Below are 19211 nucleotides of genomic sequence, written 5' to 3'. Positions count from 1 at the left end.
GTCCAACCCCCAGGGACCCAGTCTGCTGTGAGGGTCTTATCCCACGATGAAACACCCAGACACTTCCATTGATTTATCTTGTAATATGATTCATTGATAGACATGAAATGGAATTACAGAGGATGGATGTGACAGATGAGACTTTGAGACGCCATATAACAACTAATTGATGACATATACTGTTAGTACAAACTGCAGCACATAATAAACCATGACGTCCTCAAGGCTGGACTACCGCAATGCACTGTTCTGGACCCCTGGCAAGAGCCTCCGAAAGCTCCAGTACATCCAGAACAGTGCTGCCAGGATCTTGATGAGAGTGTGGAAATATACCCATATGACCCCCTATCCTGGCATCTCTGCACTGGCTTCCCGTCTCCTACAGGATTGAGTTCAAAACCCTTCTCCTAACTTTCAAATGCACCCATGGTAATGCACCTCCCTACCTCCACTAAACCCACTAAACCCCTCCTGCAATCTTCGATCTGGAAGCAGCCTGCTTCTTCATACCCTCAGGACTAAGCTTCGCTCTCTGGGAGACCAGACTCGTCTGCCCCCCACCTTTGGAATGCCCTCCCTGACAATCTGAGGGCACCACGGACTCTAGGTTCGTTTAAGACTGGTCTAAAGACCTACTTATTTAGAAAAGATTTTTGTATATAATGTGTATATTTTATATATAAATTTTGTCAACGGATTTAAAAAATGTATCAAGTTAATCACAGTAATAGGCTAATTGGTAATAGGATTAATTCGTTTTTATTATTATTATTATTATTATTATGTACGTTCCAGACTTAGCTACATTATCTTTACCCATATAGGCTTGGCCAGACACCTGTTAAGCTCCCTCCCTACCTGTTCCTGGTTGTATGGTCAGTCTCTCGCTCTCTCTCACAGTGGAGAGCCTCTCTGGTCTCTTAGCTTGGGTAAACCCATACCTGCACCCTAGCTGTGAGGTCTGGGTTCTGGGATCTGACCAGCGGGAGTGTTTGAAGCTCCGTGGCTCTGATCCTCTCCGTTACATCATTAAAAACACATGAGATGGCCGAGGCAGAGCAACGGGACACTAGATCCAGGAGTCCTAAACGCTGCGCTAAGCCAGAGACTGAAGACGTTCGTCCAGGTTTGAGTCAGTCTCTAAGACGTTCGTCCAGGTTTGAGTCAGTCTCTAAGACGTTCGTCCAGGTTTGAGTCAGTCTCTAAGACGTTTGTACAGGTTTGAGTCAGTCTCTAAGACGTTCGTCCAGGTTTGAGTCTGTCTCTAAGACGTTCGTTCAGGTTTGAGTCAGTCTCTAAGACGTTCGTCCAGGTTTGAGTCAGTCTCTAAGACGTTCGTCCAGGTTTGAGTCAGTCTCTAAGACGTTCGTCCAGGTTTGAGTCAGTCTCTAAGACGTTCGTCCAGGTTTGAGTCAGTCTCTAAGACGTTCGTCCAGGTTTGAGTCAGTCTCTAAGACGTTCGTTCAGGTTTGAGTCAGTCTCTAAGACGTTCGTCCAGGTTTGAGTCAGTCTCTAAGACGTTTGTCCAGGTTCGAGTCAGTCTCCAAGACGTTCGTCCAGGTTTGAGTCAGTCTCTAAGACGTTTGTCCAGGTTTGAGTCAGTCTCTAAGGCGTTCGTCCAGGTTTGAGTCAGTCTCTAAGACGTTCGTCCAGGTTTGAGTCAGTCTCTAAGACGTTCGTCCAGGTTTGAGTCAGTCTCTAAGACGTTCGTCCAGGTTTGAGTCAGTCTCTAAGACGTTTGTCCAGGTTCGAGTCAGTCTCTAAGACGTTCGTCCAGGTTTGAGTCAGTCTCTAAGACGTTCGTCCAGGTTTGAGTCAGTCTCTAAGACGTTCGTCCAGGTTTGAGTCAGTCTCTAAGACGTTCGTCCAGGTTCGAGTCAGTCTCTAAGACGTTCGTCCAGGTTCGAGTCAGTCTCTAAGACGTTCGTCCAGGTTCGAGTCAGTCTCTAAGACGTTCGTCCAGGTTTGAGTCAGTCTCTAAGACGTTCGTCCAGGTTTGAGTCAGTCTCTAAGACGTTCGTCCAGGTTTGAGTCAGTCTCTAAGACGTTCGTCCAGGTTTGAGTCAGTCTCTAAGACGTTCGTCCAGGTTTGAGTCAGTCTCTAAGACGTTCGTCCAGGTTTGAGTCAGTCTCTAAGACGTTCGTCCAGGTTTGAGTCAGTCTCTAAGACGTTCGTCCAGGTTTGAGTCAGTCTCTAAGACGTTCGTCCAGGTTTGAGTCAGTCTCTAAGACGTTCGTCCAGGTTTGAGTCAGTCTCCAAGACGTTCGTTCAGGTTTGAGTCAGTCTCCAAGACGTTCGTCCAGGTTTGAGTCAGTCTCTAAGACGTTTGTCCAGGTTTGAGTCAGTCTCTAAGGCGTTCGTCCAGGTTTGAGTCAGTCTCTAAGACGTTCGTCCAGGTTTGAGTCAGTCTCTAAGACGTTCGTCCAGGTTTGAGTCAGTCTCTAAGACGTTCGTCCAGGTTTGAGTCAGTCTCTAAGACGTTCGTCCAGGTTTGAGTCAGTCTCTAAGACGTTTGTACAGGTTTGAGTCAGTCTCTAAGACGTTCGTCCAGGTTTGAGTCAGTCTCTAAGACGTTCGTCCAGGTTTGAGTCAGTCTCTAAGACGTTCGTCCAGGTTTGAGTCAGTCTCTAAGACGTTCGTCCAGGTTTGAGTCAGTCTCTAAGACGTTCGTCCAGGTTTGAGTCAGTCTCTAAGACGTTCGTCCAGGTTTGAGTCAGTCTCTAAGACGTTCGTCCAGGTTTGAGTCAGTCTCACAGACGTTCGTCCAGGTTTGAGTCAGTCTCTAAGACGTTCGTCCAGGTTTGAGTCAGTCTCTAAGACGTTCGTCCAGGTTTGAGTCAGTCTCTAAGACGTTCGTCCAGGTTTGAGTCAGTCTCTAAGACGTTCGTCCAGGTTTGAGTCAGTCTCTAAGACGTTCGTCCAGGTTTGAGTCAGTCTTTAAACACTGCGCTCAACTAGAGACTGAAGACATTTGTCCAGGTTTGAGTCAGTCTCTAAGACGTTCGTCCAGGTTTGAGTCAGTCTCTAAGACGTTCGTCCAGGTTTGAGACAGTCTCTAAGACGTTCGTCCAGGTTTGAGTCAGTCTCTAAGACGTTCGTCCAGGTTTGAGTCAGTCTCTAAGACGTTTGTCCAGGTTCGAGTCAGTCTCTAAGACGTTCGTCCAGGTTTGAGTCAGTCTCTAAGACGTTCGTCCAGGTTTGAGTCAGTCTCTAAGACGTTCGTCCAGGTTTGAGTCAGTCTCTAAGACGTTCGTCCAGGTTTGAGTCAGTCTCTAAGACGTTTGTCCAGGTTCGAGTCAGTCTCTAAGACGTTCGTCCAGGTTTGAGTCAGTCTCTAAGACGTTCGTCCAGGTTTGAGTCAGTCTCTAAGACGTTCGTCCAGGTTTGAGTCAGTCTCTAAGACGTTCGTCCAGGTTTGAGTCAGTCTCTAAGACGTTCGTCCAGGTTTGAGTCAGTCTCTAGGACGTTCGTCCAGGTTTGAGTCAGTCTCTAAACACTGCGCTCAATTAGAGACTGAAGACATTCGTCCAGGTTTCTTCGCTAAAAGTGGATGGAAACAATTTGAGAGAACCAATCCAGCGTCTTTAGGGCGGTCCATCCAAACGGGGCGGTGAATGTTTTGTTTTGATTCTCCACTCCAGTTTGTTTGGAGGACATCATTTCCAGTAAGCCGGGTCTTTCACCCCATCGGAGATGTAGGCAGTGGCTCTGATTGGTAGCGTCGGTTTTCAGCGCTGTTCTGGTGAAGATTTTCGATGGGGATGTCTACAGACTTCCGGACGCGGAGATCTTGAAAGTCTGGCATCGCGAGACTATGGGACACAGACAGCAGCAGTTCACTGCCTCTCCCCACCTGTCTGTCAGTCTGTCTGCCCGTCTGCTGGCCCTCTGTCAGTCTGTCTGCCCGTCTGCTGGCCCTCTGTCAGTCTGTCTGCCCGTCTGCTGGCCTACTAGCCGTGGAGCACTCAGACCCTCAAACACCGACTCACTCAGAGAAAGATTAGTCTCAAGGGACCATCCTGATCACACAAGCACACATTTAGTTTCACTCCACAGATCAGTCTGGACTTCCCCCTATCTCAAAAGATTTCTCTCTGATTACATTTTGATATGACCAATCGGGGACTGTGTTCTGACTGCTGCTCTGCCCACCAGTAGAACATAACCCCTGATTGATTCCCGTGGCAAAACACTCTCCCAAAGCAACAAGGAGTAACGTTAACATTAGTAGAATAAATACAGCCATAAGTGCAGTAATTGGAGAAATAGACTCAATAACAAACAAGAACAAGAGTATGCACAGAGTTTTCGCTGTTCTTCCAACTGGATTTGGCAAACGTTTTGTTACGTTGATTAGCAAAGTAGTTTGTCTGTCAAGGCAAGTACTCCCGCTCACTGAAATAGTTGGAGATAGATGTGTGGAGAGAAACAGAATGTGAGCTCACTAGATCAGGATGGTCTCACGAGGCTAGGAGAAGATGGCCGCTGTTATCCATCTCAGTCATTCATTCATCCATTCATCCACTCACTCAGTCATTAATTTATTCAGGTACTGTAGACGTATTACGCAGGCCAACGCAGGGGGCTACTGTATAACAGGACACACACGCCAACACGTCCCTCCCTTCTGCCATGACAAGAAGCCCAGAGCTCCAGAGATCCATCCACAGTCAGGGGCGTGAGTGATGGAGCCAACCCGCTCATGGGGTGCATGGGCTCGGGGAAAGCTCCGGTCAGCGCCAGCGTGGATTAAGAACTCTGTCTGGGGCTCGGTCCAGGAACACACAGATCCCAACCCCACAGCCAAGACTGCAATCATGCGGACTCCAGTCTGGCTGGGCCGAGCGAGAGAAGACAGATCATCTTAATAATAGATATAATATATTATCTGAATAATAGACTTATACAGTAATGGAACGTGATAGATTAGTAATAGAGTTCATTTCCAAGGCCAGGGCAGGGCCAGGAGAACCTGGTTCTGCCGTCGGTGGTGGGTTCTCAGGTGGCCGGGCCTGGGCTGAGCTAGATGCCTCATAGGAATAGATTGGGCTCCGGAACAGACGAGCTCTGAAGTCAGAACCTCTCAAGCCGTTCGGGACAATAAATCAGCGGTGGTCTGACGAGCCAGGACTAGCATAATTTCCTCTGATTGGCTGGGTCAGACAGCCAGTAACATCGTCCCTCGGTGGAGAGGCAGATGAGCCGTCTCTGTCCACGAAGATAATGGAGCCCTCTCTGCTGACATCATCACTGCCTGCGGTGCCGTTGGGAGACTCTATCGCAGATGAGTTACAACTCCTGGCTACACGCTGACACGCATCCACGTTCCGTTGGGTTCTGTTCGAAATCTTGAAAAGGACCATCTTTGAAATATCGGCTTGGATTTCCGGGAGTGGGGGGGCGGGGGTGGGGGTGGTGGGGGGGGTTGTGGGGGATTGGGGGGGATTGGGGGGCAATGAGTTGATTTACAGGCTGCCCTCCACTTCATCAATCAAAAAAAAAACGACAAAAGGACACGTGCAAGAACAAACCTGCGCACACACACACACACACACACACACACACACACATTCCAGATCACAATGGCACAATTGGATTCCACGAAAAATTGTAACCCGCTGTGAAGACCACCACCGACTTGTGAATGTGGCGCCATGGCAACCGAGAGGCCTCCAGGAATAAATGGTTAATGAGATGCGGCGCAATCAGAGAGGTGGAATTCCTCGTCAGCGGGCATCTTATTTCCCTATTATCCCATTACTACTGGGGGGGGGGGGGCTATTAACCACCCTGGTTTTCCAGGGTTTCACTGTGGACGGAGGTGTGTTTTTGCAGGAGAGCAGGCGTTGTTCCCCCCCACCACAATAGGCCGGTCTGAGATGCCCCGGTCGGCCTGACGACAATCGCTAACAATAGAGGTAGAGTCATTGTGATGTCATTAGAAGGGAATGCAGAAATAAAAAGCCTGATTGGTTGTTGTCGAAGCTCGCCATGTTGCAGAACTAGATTTGGGGATGTTTTGAATACGGGGGGGGGGCACACTGTGACGGTGGTAATGGGGGGGGGGCTGGTTTTCACCAGTAAATAAAAACATGGACTTATGAAGGCGCTCCAGGCATCAGCATCAGCTCTGGAGAGTTCAAAACGAATGTCAATATTTCCACTGGCTACTAGTGGAGCCGGATCAGAGAGAAGAGGAGAATAATCTTATTTGTGTTCCCCCACAATTCTGCCCTGCACAGGGCTGTCATCTGTTATCCATTCGACGGTGTGTGTGTGTGTGTGTGTGTGTGTGCGTGTGTGTGTGTGTGTGTGTGTGTGTGTGTGTATGCGTGTGATGGATCACAATATGTGTATCGGTATGGTATGAGTATCGTGTGTGTTTGTGAACATACCATGTGTGTGCGACTGAGTCATTTCCCGACATTGCGTTCTACTTCAAGTCAACTTTCACGAAAACAAAACCTTGTAAAAAATTAAAATAAAATAAAAAACAGTCCTGATGTGATTAAATTGGTTTTGGTTTCAGCAGCATAGCAGGGTACGGGGAGATTACACTCAGGCACACCCACATACAAACATCAATCTTGTACGTTCTCTCTCGCACACCCACACGCGCACCCCCCCCCCCCTCCACACACACACGCGCACCCCCCCCCCCCCCACACACACACACACACACAGTTATTTTCCCTGCTGTGCCGGCCTGCCAGACAACTTTTGTGCCATGCAGCTCAGTGTTAAAACTGCTAACTCTGCTAATCAAGGTTTTAATGAAGATGTGGTCAGGTCTATCAAACATACTGTATGTCTTGTGTGGATGGTAGATATCCATGATTACCAGAGCACTTAATACAGCCAAAGACAACAGGGAACGGGGGAACCATGTGCCATAATACTAATGTAGCTTTCCTGTGTTCCTCTACGTGGGTCTGAGTCGTCATGCAGCAGTAGCTAAATGTGGGTGGCAGATACAGAATATGTCAAACACACACACATACTGTACACACACACATGCGAGCACACACACGAGCACAAACATGCATGCGCACACACACACACGGCCACACACACACACACACACACGCTCAGCCCCCTGTAAGATCACAGACCTCTGGTGCTGTGTGATCAGAGGCCAAATGGTGACGAGCACCAGCCTTAACACAGCACCCCTCACTGCGCCGTGTGTGTGTGTGTGTGTGTGTGTGTGTGTGTGTGTGTGTGTGTGTGTGTGTGTGTGTGTGTGTGTGTGTGTGTGTGTGTGTGTGCGCTGGGGTTTACTACTGCAGTGATCTGTGACACACGCTGAGAACACACATGTGAACGTGTGTGGTTACTAGTAATATCGGGGTGGGGAGAGAGCGTTTGTGCATGTGTGTGTGTGTGTGTGTGTGTGTGTGTGCGTGTGTGTGTGTGTGTGTGTGTGTGTGTGTGTGTGTGTGTGTGTGTGTGTGTGTGTGTGGGGGGGGGGGGGGGGGGGGGGGGGTACATCTCCTTCACAGTGGCTTGAGGCCATGAGGCATGGTTAGGCCCTCATAAAAATCAGAGGACCTTAACACATCCTGCCTTCAAATATACATACACACACATACATACACACACACACACACACACACACCTTCAGGTTCGTTCTCCGTGAGCTGCTCCTGGTTCTGGGTCAAGTGTAAAATTGTCCATGAAGACACACGTACGTCCAGCTGGTGAGCAGCCTTAAGACGACTCCCCCCCCCCCCACCTCCAATCTCTGAGCCTCTAGTGAAGCTCTGGACCCCCGAGCTAGAAGAACCGAATCAACCCCACAAAAACGGTGAGTAGCTCCGTAGGCCCGCCTTACCTGGGAAGGGGAGACCCCCAGAGGGGAATCACACGTCCCACACCCTCAGCCTCGGGTAGCCTACTGTCCTTGTAAAGCTTCCTATTGGGGCCTAACCTAAAAAAAATCTAAACTCCCTCCCCACTCAGACAAAGTCAATTTGCATAATTGTATTCTTATAACCTAATTTTGCGGCCAATCGTTTAAATGTCACCTCTGTTCAGTAGCGGGCTGCGCGGACACAAAACGCGCCATATGGTTCGTGTTATAGCGGGGGTCGGTTTCAGACGGGCCCGCGGGTGCCTTGCACGCCTCGTCGCTCAGGGAGAAACCGATCCGTTGTCTGCCGTGTGCACACAACCACGGCTGGGACCAGGGATCATGTAACGGGGGTAGTGTTATAACGGAAAGACCCCCTCCTCCTCCACTTCACAAGAGAAAACTGGAGCTGCGGATGACATTCAACTGGACTAAAATCCAGTGTGGTTTTGATGGGGCTATTTATGCCCCCAGGACATCTAACCGAGATATGTAACCGTATCCACACAGCGACTGCTTACAATTGAAACGTTTTGTCTTGGTGAGGGAAAAGAAGTAAAAATAAACACTCAGGATCGATTCATGTCACGTAAAATATTTGCTTTTCAAGTCTGTAGCATAATACAATTTGGATCCTATTTCATAATAAAATTGCGAGCCTAGGCTATAACCTATATTCCCTGTGCATATTTCTGTGCTCGTGGCCAGCCGGTCTGTCCTGCATCTGGTTATGAATGGGAGGATAATCAATAATCGGTAGCAGGAAGATGCTGTTTGCTGGACAATTAAAGCAGCCTCGCCACGGTTCAATAACCTCCACCGTCGGCGGACCATTGTCAGGCTGGCTCGCATCCCCGTTACCGTGTAGCAGCCCCGTTGTATGCGCCCACAGTGGCCAACCAGCCCAGTTAGAACCACCACCGGCTGGGATTCAATGCACATTCACCCGTCTGCACAGGCAGGTAGACTCGGCTACAGTATGAACAGGCGACGGGCGCAGCACATCTGGGGCTGGAGCAATTCATCATTCACAATCGCGTGCGAAATTGCCGTATTGAGATAGCATGATGTGTAGTACATCCACACGCACGCACGCACACACACACACACACACACACACACGGGAGGCGGAGGCTGAGAAGAAAAGGACTGTCACTTACATTCATCTGAGCCGCTCCGATGCTCTAGACGTGCGCTCTGTTCTCCAAAAATCGTGATTAGTATTCAAACGGGTCTCCAATCGCCTTAACGACGCACAGCACAGCAAGACAACCCAAGAGAAAAAGCTTCCGAGAACCACACAGACTCGCTGCCCTCAGCTCTAGGCTACATAATATCCAAAAAGGCAGGGGAGAAAAGCTGAATGTTCCCCACTCTCCTACTCCTGTTATGGGTTAGTGGTCCTGGATCAGCGGTATTCCGTTCACTCTCCGTCCCGCACGCCGCTGCGCTGATTCTAGGTCAGTTCTCCCTGCTTGAGTAGTAGCGACAAGATGCCTTCTGTAACCCGCTCTGCATCCGTCTCCTTGGTCTGTCTGTCTGTGGTCTAACCGTCCCCTTCTTTCTTTCTCCCCCCCTCTCTCTCTCTCTCTCTCTCTCTCTCTCTCTCTCTCTCTCAGCATCCAGTCCAGCAGTGGCTCGGTGGACGCAGCGCACCTCGCCAACTGAAACTCGACACCAGCAGAAACCCCAGCCCCCTTCCTCCTCCTCCTCCTCCTCCTCCTCCTCCCATCCTCCTCCCCTTATCCAAATCGAGCGGCTAATTTATTCGACACGTGGGTATAGCTGCACAAAAGAGGAGAGGAGAGGAGAGGAACGGAGAGGGAAGTGGGGTTGGTGTAGACTTTGGTGCCCCCCAGCTCCGTGCCGCGGAAGTGTGGAAGTGTTTGGGACAAAGGAGGCGTGTTGCGCGGCCGTCAGGTGATTTGAGCTCCGCGGCGACTTCCATGTGATTGATTATCCACCCCGTGCAGCGGCCTAAATTAACCCTTTAATTACTGTGGGACAATGAGCTAGATTAGGATGTTTAAGGTTTATAGGGTATGTGCAGAAGGATTGCATGTAGGTTTAAAGCAGCCATATAATGAGGTCTCTCTCTCTCACACACACACACACACACACACACACACACACACACACACATGCACACACACCCAAACACACGCCCCCCCCCACCCACACACACATGCTATGTCTATGATGACTAACACATACACACATTGCTCTCTTTCTCTCTCTTTCTCTCTCTTTCTCTCTCTCTCTCTCACACACACACACACACACACACACACACACACACACACACACACACAGTAAAGTGCATTTCAGCAAGATGGCACAGTCATTCATCAAACTGGATTTTAGGTCAAGCCTCCACCTGCTTCACTGGAGCAAAGAGAAGGAGGAGAGGAGTGTGGAGGGAGGGGTCTGAGGAGTGTGTGTGTGTGTGTGTGTGTGTGTGTGTGTGTGTGTGTGTGTGTGTGTGTGTGTGTGTCTGTGCGGAGGCAGGGCTGATGTGAGGAGAGGAGTGTGTGTGGACAGAGGTCGGGTGTGTGTTGTTGAAGTATAGTGGTGTGTGTGTGTGTGTGTGTGTGTGTGTGTGTGTGTGTGTGTGTGTGTGTGTGTGTGTGTGTGTGTGTGTGGAGGGAGGGAGGGAGGGAGGGCGGATGTGAGGAGAGGAGTGTGTGGACGGAGGTCGGGTGTGTGTTGTTGAAGTATAGTGGTGTGTGTGTGTGTGTATGTGTGTGTGTGTGTGTGTGTGTGTGTGTGTGTGTGGAGGGAGGGAGGGAGGGAAGGCGGATGTGAGGAGAGGAGTGTGTGTGGACGGAGGTCGGGTGTGTGTTGTTGAAGTATAGTGGTGTGTGTGTATGTGTGAGTGAATGAAGCCATCTTCTTGTTGTGTGAATAATTACCACAGAGTTTCATGGACACAGTTTTAACACACAGCAGATGGCAGAGTGGTGACGACCAGGGTGAGGTTCGCCATGATGGACTTAAGATTTATATCACTCTCTCTCTCTCTCTCTCTCTCTCTCTCTCTCTCTCTCTCTCTCTCTCTTTATCTCATGCACACAAAGACACACAAACACACACATGCCTACTGTAAGTTATACATTTATCAGTGTGTTGGCGCGGGCCTGCTTGTCTCGTTAGTTACTCCCTATAACCCCAGATACCCTGTTGTATCCTGGCTGCCCACCCTCCATCTACCATACTATACCCTCCATATACCATACTATACCCTCCATATACCATACTATACCCTCCATATACCACACTACACCCTCCATCTACCACACTACACCCTCCATCTACCATACTATACCCTCCATATACCATACTATACCCTCCATATACCATACTATACCCTCCATATACCATACTACACTCTCAATCTAACACACTACACCCTCCATCTACCACACTACACCCTCCATCTACCATACTATACCCTCCGTCTACCACACTATACCCTCCATCTACCATACTATACCCTCCATATACCATACTATACCCTCCATATACCATACTATACCCTCCATCTACCACACTACACCCTCCATCTACCATACTATACCCTCCATATACCATACTATACCCTCCATCTACCATACTATACCCTCCATATACCACACTACACCCTCCATCTACCATACTATACCCTCCATCTACCATACTATACCCTCCATATACCATACTATACCCTCCATATACCACACTACACCCTCCATCTACCATACTATACCCTCCATCTACCATACTATACCCTCCATATACCATACTATACCCTCCATATACCATACTATACCCTCCATATACCATACTATACCCTCCATCTACCATACTATACCCTCCATATACCATACTACACCCTCCATCTACCACACTACACCCTCCATCTACCATACTATACCCTCCATATACCATACTATACCCTCCATCTACCACACTACACCCTCCATCTACCATACTATACCCTCCATATACCATACTATACCCTCCATATACCATACTATACCCTCCATCTACCACACTATACCCTCCATATACCATACTATACCCTCCATCTACCATACTATACCCTCCATCTACCATACTACACTCTCAATCTACCACACTACACCCTCCATCTACCATACTATACCCTCCATATACCATACTATACCCTCCATATACCATACTATACCCTCCATCTACCATACTAAACCCTCCATATACCACACTACACCCTCCATCTACCACACTACACCCTCCATCTACCACACTACACCCTCCATCTACCACACTACACCCTCCATCTGCCACACTACACCCTCCATCTACCACACTACACCCTCCATCTACCACACTACACCCTCCATCTACCATACTACACCCTCCATCTACCACACTACACCCTCCATCTACCACACTACACCCTCCATCTACCATACTACACCCTCCATCTGCCACACTACACCCTCCATCTACCACACTACACCCTCCATCTACAACACTACACCCTCCATCTACCACACTACACTCTCCATCTACCATACTACACCCTCCATCTACCACAATACACCCTCCATCTACCATACCCTTCCCGTTTCTCAATAACACCTCTGTGGCCAGTGACTCCCCCTCTCATAAAACAAGATAAGCACCATTAACTTTGAGGATGATTTTACAGTCTTTAGATGCCCTCTTCACCTGACTAGTAGCTGAGAGCCAGGAGAGCTTGTCCTATTGGTGGTGCTAGTTAGCTGAGAGCCAGGAGACCTTGTTCTATTGGTGGTGCTGGTTAGCAGAGAGCCAGGAGACCTTGTCCTATTGGTGGTGCTGGTTAGCTGAGAGCCAGGAGACCTTGTCCTATTGGTGGTGCTGGTTAGCTGAGAGCCAGGAGACCTTGTCCTATTGGTGGTGCTGGTTAGCTGAGAGCCAGGAGACCTTGTCCTATTGGTGGTGCTGGTTAGCTGAGAGCCAGGAGAGCTTGTCCTATTGGTGGTGCTGGTTAGCAGAGAGCCAGTGGTAGTGATGTCAATGGGAAATGCCTCATTTGGAGCAAATAGAGGGTCCTGTCTATACTGGCTGCAGTTGGACTCACAGGCTCTTTCACACATAGAGTGCACACACACACACTTTTTCACACACACGCACACACTCACTTTCACACACAGCACCGTCGTCTATTACCTTTGCTAGATAAATCAGTCAGTTTAATACTGTAAACTATATTAATTGACATATATACAGTACATGTGCAAAGTAGTGAAAATAATTTGAGGTTGCACTGAAGCTGAACGTACAGTAACAGGTTCAACTGGCGATTATGTAACGGAATAATAATTTATTCTATGAAGTCTTGTGAAATCCTAATTCTCTGATGGACAGGTAGTATAAACGTCCTGCTCACTTTATCCAACAATGTGTCACTCTCTACCCTGTTTTTATTTTATTTTTATCCATCCGTTATCTGTTCATCCCTTTGGATTTTGTCCCTTCTCCTGACACACATGCACACTTTTAGTCACCCAATCACTCACACACACACACACACACACACACACACACACACACACACACACACACACACACACACACTTACTCACACTCACTCACTCACTCACTCACTCACTCACTCACTCACTCACTCACTCACTCACTCACTCACTCACTCACTCACACACACACATGCACACACACACACACACACACACACACACACACACACATGCGTCTGTTTGTCCGTGTGTGCAGGTGTCTGTCCCTGTTGTGTGATTCACACTTCCTTCCCTGGGAGAGGAGGGATGAGGTGAGGTCACAGCCTCCTCAGTGGTGTGGTGCATGCTGGGAGTGGAAACAGGGAGAGTGGTGTTCCTTGGTTTCTATCCCGGGGTCTCCCACATCCACCCTCCTCACATCTACGGTTTCACTCGGGAAAACACACAGATTCACTCTAACCATTTACTGAGTCTACCAGTACCTTTGTCTCGCTTTGGCTCTGCTCAATGCGCAGTCCCTGTCTGGTTCAGTAGCACTGCAATCAATAATAGGCACTAGGCAGTTTATTTTTTTCCAACCAAAGTTGATCAATGATATCCAGGAAGTATTCAGGAGAGAGAGAGAGAGAGAGAGAGATGTGGAATTGGAGTTCCAATTCCATGTCCCTGCTGCAAGTGACAATGTCAATGTCCCTTCTGACTCTGAGCATAATGGTATTATTTGGCTTCTGGCTCTCTCTCGGAGTTCGGAGAAACCATGGAGAAGGACTTTCGGTCGGCACCAAAGTGTTTCTGGAAGACCATCAGACACCTCAGGAAGGGAAAGCGGGGGACCATCCAAGCTGTATACAGCAAGGAGGGGACACTGCTGACCTCAACTGAGGAGGTTGTTGAGCGTTGGAAGGAGCACTTTGAGGAACTCCTGAACCCGACTAATCCACCCTCTACGATCGAGGCAGAGCCGGAAGATGATGGGGGGTCGTCAATTTCCTTGGAGGAGGTCACTGAGGTAGTCAAACAACTCCACAGTGGCAAAGCCCCAGGGACTGATGAGATCCATCCAGAAATGCTGAAGGCGCTGGGTGTAGAGGGGCTGTCTTGGTTGACACGCCTCTGTAACACTGCGTGGAAGTCTGGGTCAGTGCCGAAGGAGTGGCAGACTGGGGTGGTGGTCCCAATATTCAAAAAAGGGGACCAGAGGGTGTGTGCGAATTATAGAGGCATCACATTACTCAGCCTCCCAGGGAAAATTTACTCCAAGGTGCTGGAAAGGAGGGTCCGGCCGATAGTCGAACCTCAGATCGAAGAGGAACAATGCGGATTTCGTCCTGTTCGTGGAACCACCGACCAGCTCTTCACTCTCGCAAGGATCTTGGAGGGGGCTTGGGAGTTTGCCCAACCTGTCTACATGTGTTTTGTGGACTTGGAGAAGGCTTATGACCGGGTCCCTCGAGAGGTCTTGTGGAGGGTTATGCGAGAGTATGGGGTGAGGGGGTCCCTACGACGACAGTAAGTCGTCTTCCTTTCCGGTGGGGGTTGGCCTCCGCCAGGGCTGCGCTTTGTCACCAATCCTGTTTGTGATTTTCATGGACAGGATATTGAGGCATAGCCGTGGGGAGGTGGGTTTGCAGTTCGGTGAGCTGGGGATCACGTCACTGCTTTTTGCAGATGATGTGGTCCTGATGGCATCATCTGCCTGCGACCTCCAGCACTCTCTGGATAGGTTCGCAACTGAGTGTGAAGCGGCTGGGATGAGAATCAGCACTTCTAAATCTGAGGCCATGGTTCTCAGCAGGAAACCGGTGGCCTGTCCGCTCCGAGTAGGAAATGAGTCCTTACCCCAAGTGAAGGAGTTCAAGTATCTGGGGGTCTTGTTCACGAGTGAGGGAACCATGGAGAGGGAGTTTGGCCGGAGAATCGGAGCAGCTGGTGCGGTTCTGCAGTCGCTTTACCGCACTGTTGTGACGAAAAGAGAGCTGAGCCAAAAGGCGAAGCTCTCGATCTACCGGTCTATCTTCGTCCCCACCCTCACCTATGGTCATGAAGGATGGGTCATGACCGAAAGAACGAGATCACGGATACAAGCGGCCGAAATTAGTTTTCTCCGGAGGGTGGCTGGGGTCTCCCTGAGAGATCGGGTGAGAAGTTCAGTCATCCGGGAGAGACTCGGAGTAGAGCCGCTGCTCCTTTGCGTCAAAAGGAGCCAGTTGAGGTGGTTCGGGCATCTAGTGAGGATGCCTCCTGGGCGCCTCCCTAGGGAGGTGTTCCAGGCGTGTCCGGCTGGGAGGAGGCCGCGGGGTAGACCCAGGACTAGGTGGCAGGCCGCACTGGCCTGTGAGCGGCTAAAGATTCCCCAGGCAGAGCTGGTTGATGCTGCTAGGGAAAGGGATGTCTGGGGCCCCCTGCTGGAGCTGCTGCCTCCGCGACCCGACCCCGGATAAGCGGATGAAGATGGATGGATGAATGGAGTATCGATACCCAGCCCTAGTATTTATGTGTTGCATAACTTGGCAGTCATGTAATTAAGGTTACAGCTAAAAAAAACTGGTTTTAGTAACACTAACCGAATCGATATTGAATTGAATCGAATCGAATTGAATCGTGATAATCGATTCTGAACCTTGTGAATCGGAATCGAATCGATTCTTGAAATTCGACTCGATACCCAGCCCTAGTGGAGAGAGGGGGGAAAAAAACATTGAATGACCAGAGGGCCTCTGACTGAGTCACTCCAAATCCTGTGAAGAGCTCAGCTGAGCTGAGCTGATGGGCGCTGTTGATGTCTACATCAAGAACTTAGGACAGGATATGGGATGAGGAGAAGCTGAGGAAGATCTTCTGCTAGTAGAAGAAGAAGAAGAAGAAGAAGAGGTAGAAGAAGAAGAAGAAGTAGAAGAAGAAGTAGAAGAAGAAGAAGAAGATGAAGAAGAAGTAGAAGAAGAAGAAGCAGAAGCAGTAGAAGAAGAAGAAGTAGAAGAAGAAGAAGAAGAAGAAGGAGTAGAAGAAGAAGAAGACGAAGAAGTAGAAGAAGAAGAAGAAGAAGAAGTAGAAGAAGAGGTAGAAGAAGAAGAAGAAGAAGTAGAAGAAGAAGTAGAAGAAGAAGAAGCAGAAGTAGAAGAAGAAGAAGAAGAAGAAGACGAAGAAGGAGTAGAAGAAGAAGAAGAAGAAGAAGTAGAAGAAGAAGAAGAAGGAGTAGAAGAAGAAGAAGAAGACGAAGTAGAAGAAGAAGACCATGCCCATCTAACCTGAGCTAGTGTCTCTCTTTGCTTCCAGACTCAATGAATGTTTTGTCCACATAACGCTGTTGCAGGCCTGCGTTGAAACATTAACATTAGCTGAATGTTACATGATGCAAGTGAAAGACGACATTTTGGACTGCACACTGCTAGAAGTCTGCTTGCATTCTATCGAGGAACTGAAAGATCTCTGTGTTTAAAATACTTGGTTCTTATTGCTGCTACGACCTGTTACTTTCAATTTTGAGCCCTAGACCCGCCCTCACAAAATCAGCTGTGGCGCGAAGTGGAACAGACTCTATTATGTAGCATGCGGAGCTCTGGGATTCTTCTTAATATTTGAGTCTGGGCAGAGACTACCACCTGCATAGAAGCATCATTTACATATATAAAAATATAAAAATATCTATAGGCCTACATTATTGTAAAATATAAAAAGATACATACGTATATCCATATACACACATGTACCCACACATTTGAACTCATACATACATTTACTTTAATAATACCATAAACAACAATATACAACACACACACACACACACACACACAAACCCCAAACATGTCACACAGATACTGACGCGTCTGCACACCAGGCAGGCAGGGAGCAGAGCATGTAACAGTCCCCCTAGCAGACAAGAACCAGAGCAGAACAAACACAGACGAACACTAGCAGCGTAGCGCGGGAGCAGCAGATGAGGATGCAGACAGAGGGAGAATAAAGAACAGGTGTGTTTGAACAGAGCACCATGTGAGGAGGGCCACATCGCACGAGCCTGGAGCCACCCGGCTGAGATCACTCCTGTCAATCAGGATGCTCTGGCTTGAGTTTAGTTAGGCAGGCAGGCAGGCAGGCAGGCAGGCAGGCAGGCAGGCAGGCAGATAGATAGATAGATAGATAGATAGATAGATAGATAGATAGATAGATAGATAGATAGATAGATAGATAGATAGATAGATAGATAGATAGATAGATAGATAGATAGATAGATAGATAGATAGATAGATAGGTCGGTCGGTCGGTCGGTCGGTCGGTCGGTCGGTCGGTCGGTAGGTAGGTAGAGATGAGACCCCCTCTATGGTCACAAGTCTTTCATCACCAGTTGTACCACGGTTAGAGTTCTGCTCTCTAATTTTTGTGATGCATTATTTGGATGGATTCTTATGAGTGTATCTTCCCTGGATTTGAAGGTTTTAGGGCACATGAGGTGGTGTGTTTTACCATGAGCACAGAGTCTCTGGTTCTCCCTCCATCACAATAAGATGGTTATAGGAAACTGACACACACAACCTATTTGAGTTGCTTCTGAAGCTTGTTTTCATCCTGCTCCCCTTGCGGATGGAGTATCTAGTAATGTAGTCTATGCAGCAGGCAGCCTTGCACCTATTTTAGGGGCACACAGAGAGAAAATAGTGGCGGGGTTGAGAGAGCAGGAAAAGGGCATTGTTATTAGAGGAACAGAGACTGACTGCTCTGCTCAGAGTGATGTCACCTCCAATTTTCCACAGCGTAGCGGAAACTATGGCTGACAAAACCTAAACAAAACGCTGAACCGAGACTGGCAGAGCTCTGACATGAGAGTCCAACTCTGTGGCTATTAAAACGTCATTTCCAAAATCCGTGGTTAAGTCCTATTTTTTAAGTCTTTTTTCTCTGAACTTCTTTTCCCCTCGGAATTTAGTTACGTTTATGCTAATTCTAAGCTTCATAATCGAGCCTTATCTTCAATAATGTCATTTCCATAATATGCTTATGGTTGAAAGAAACGCAGAACTTTTCCTAAGCTGTTTCAACTCCAGAGCCTTTTTTCTACTGTGTAGTAGACAGTAGCCTTCTTCTGGGCCAACTTTCCTTTCTCAAGCTCTCACAGTCCTGCCTAAGACCCTTATCTCATATTTCTTAGTCTGAAAGTAATAAGTTATCTGTTATCCATGAAGGATCTGGAAGTAGGAGGAAAAACAGGAAAGCAACAGTCAGGTTTCATAGTATATGTGTCTCAGAACACTACCCAGTCCGTCCGCTAGATCTATGATTTGTGATTCTGTGCGTTTCCCTCCAGTTCCGTACACCCTGACAGATACCACAAGAAGAGATTAAACAGTTCCTCTGACCAGCTTCCAGCTTTTGTGATATGAGGAAACCTGAGTGTTGGAATCACTCACAAGTTCATACTGCCACAAAAATCACACTCTCCATCTCTTTCTCTTTCCAAAGACTCCCTGTTGGCTTCTAGTACCGAGAAGAGTTGGAGGATGTCACCAGGACATGGTTTTGATATCAGTGGGCATGGTCCCTCATCTGAACAGAGTTTTTTGGCAACCAGTGCATTCGTTCATCCCTTAAGAGGTTTCCCTCGCCTTGGAAAAGACAGGACACCTCAGACACCTCATCATTCCTTCATATTGTTTCTCCACTTCCCCCCTACATCATATCTCCTTTGTCCTCTCCTTCCCCCATATTCTTCTCTTCACCGCCCTCTCCTCTCTCCTCATCTCCTCTCCTGCCCCTCCTCTCCCCTCCTCTCCTCTCCTCTCCTCTCCTCTCCTCTCCTCTCCTCTCCTCTCCTCTCCTCTCCTCTCCTCTCTCCTAATCTCCTCTCCCCTCCTCTCCTCTCCTGCCCCTCCTCTCCCCTCCT

Source organism: Borostomias antarcticus (genome assembly GCF_949987555.1).
Source record: "Borostomias antarcticus genome assembly, chromosome: 15".
Taxonomy (NCBI): Eukaryota; Metazoa; Chordata; class Actinopteri; order Stomiiformes; family Stomiidae; genus Borostomias; species Borostomias antarcticus.
Note: the sequence above shows the minus strand (reverse complement) of the source record.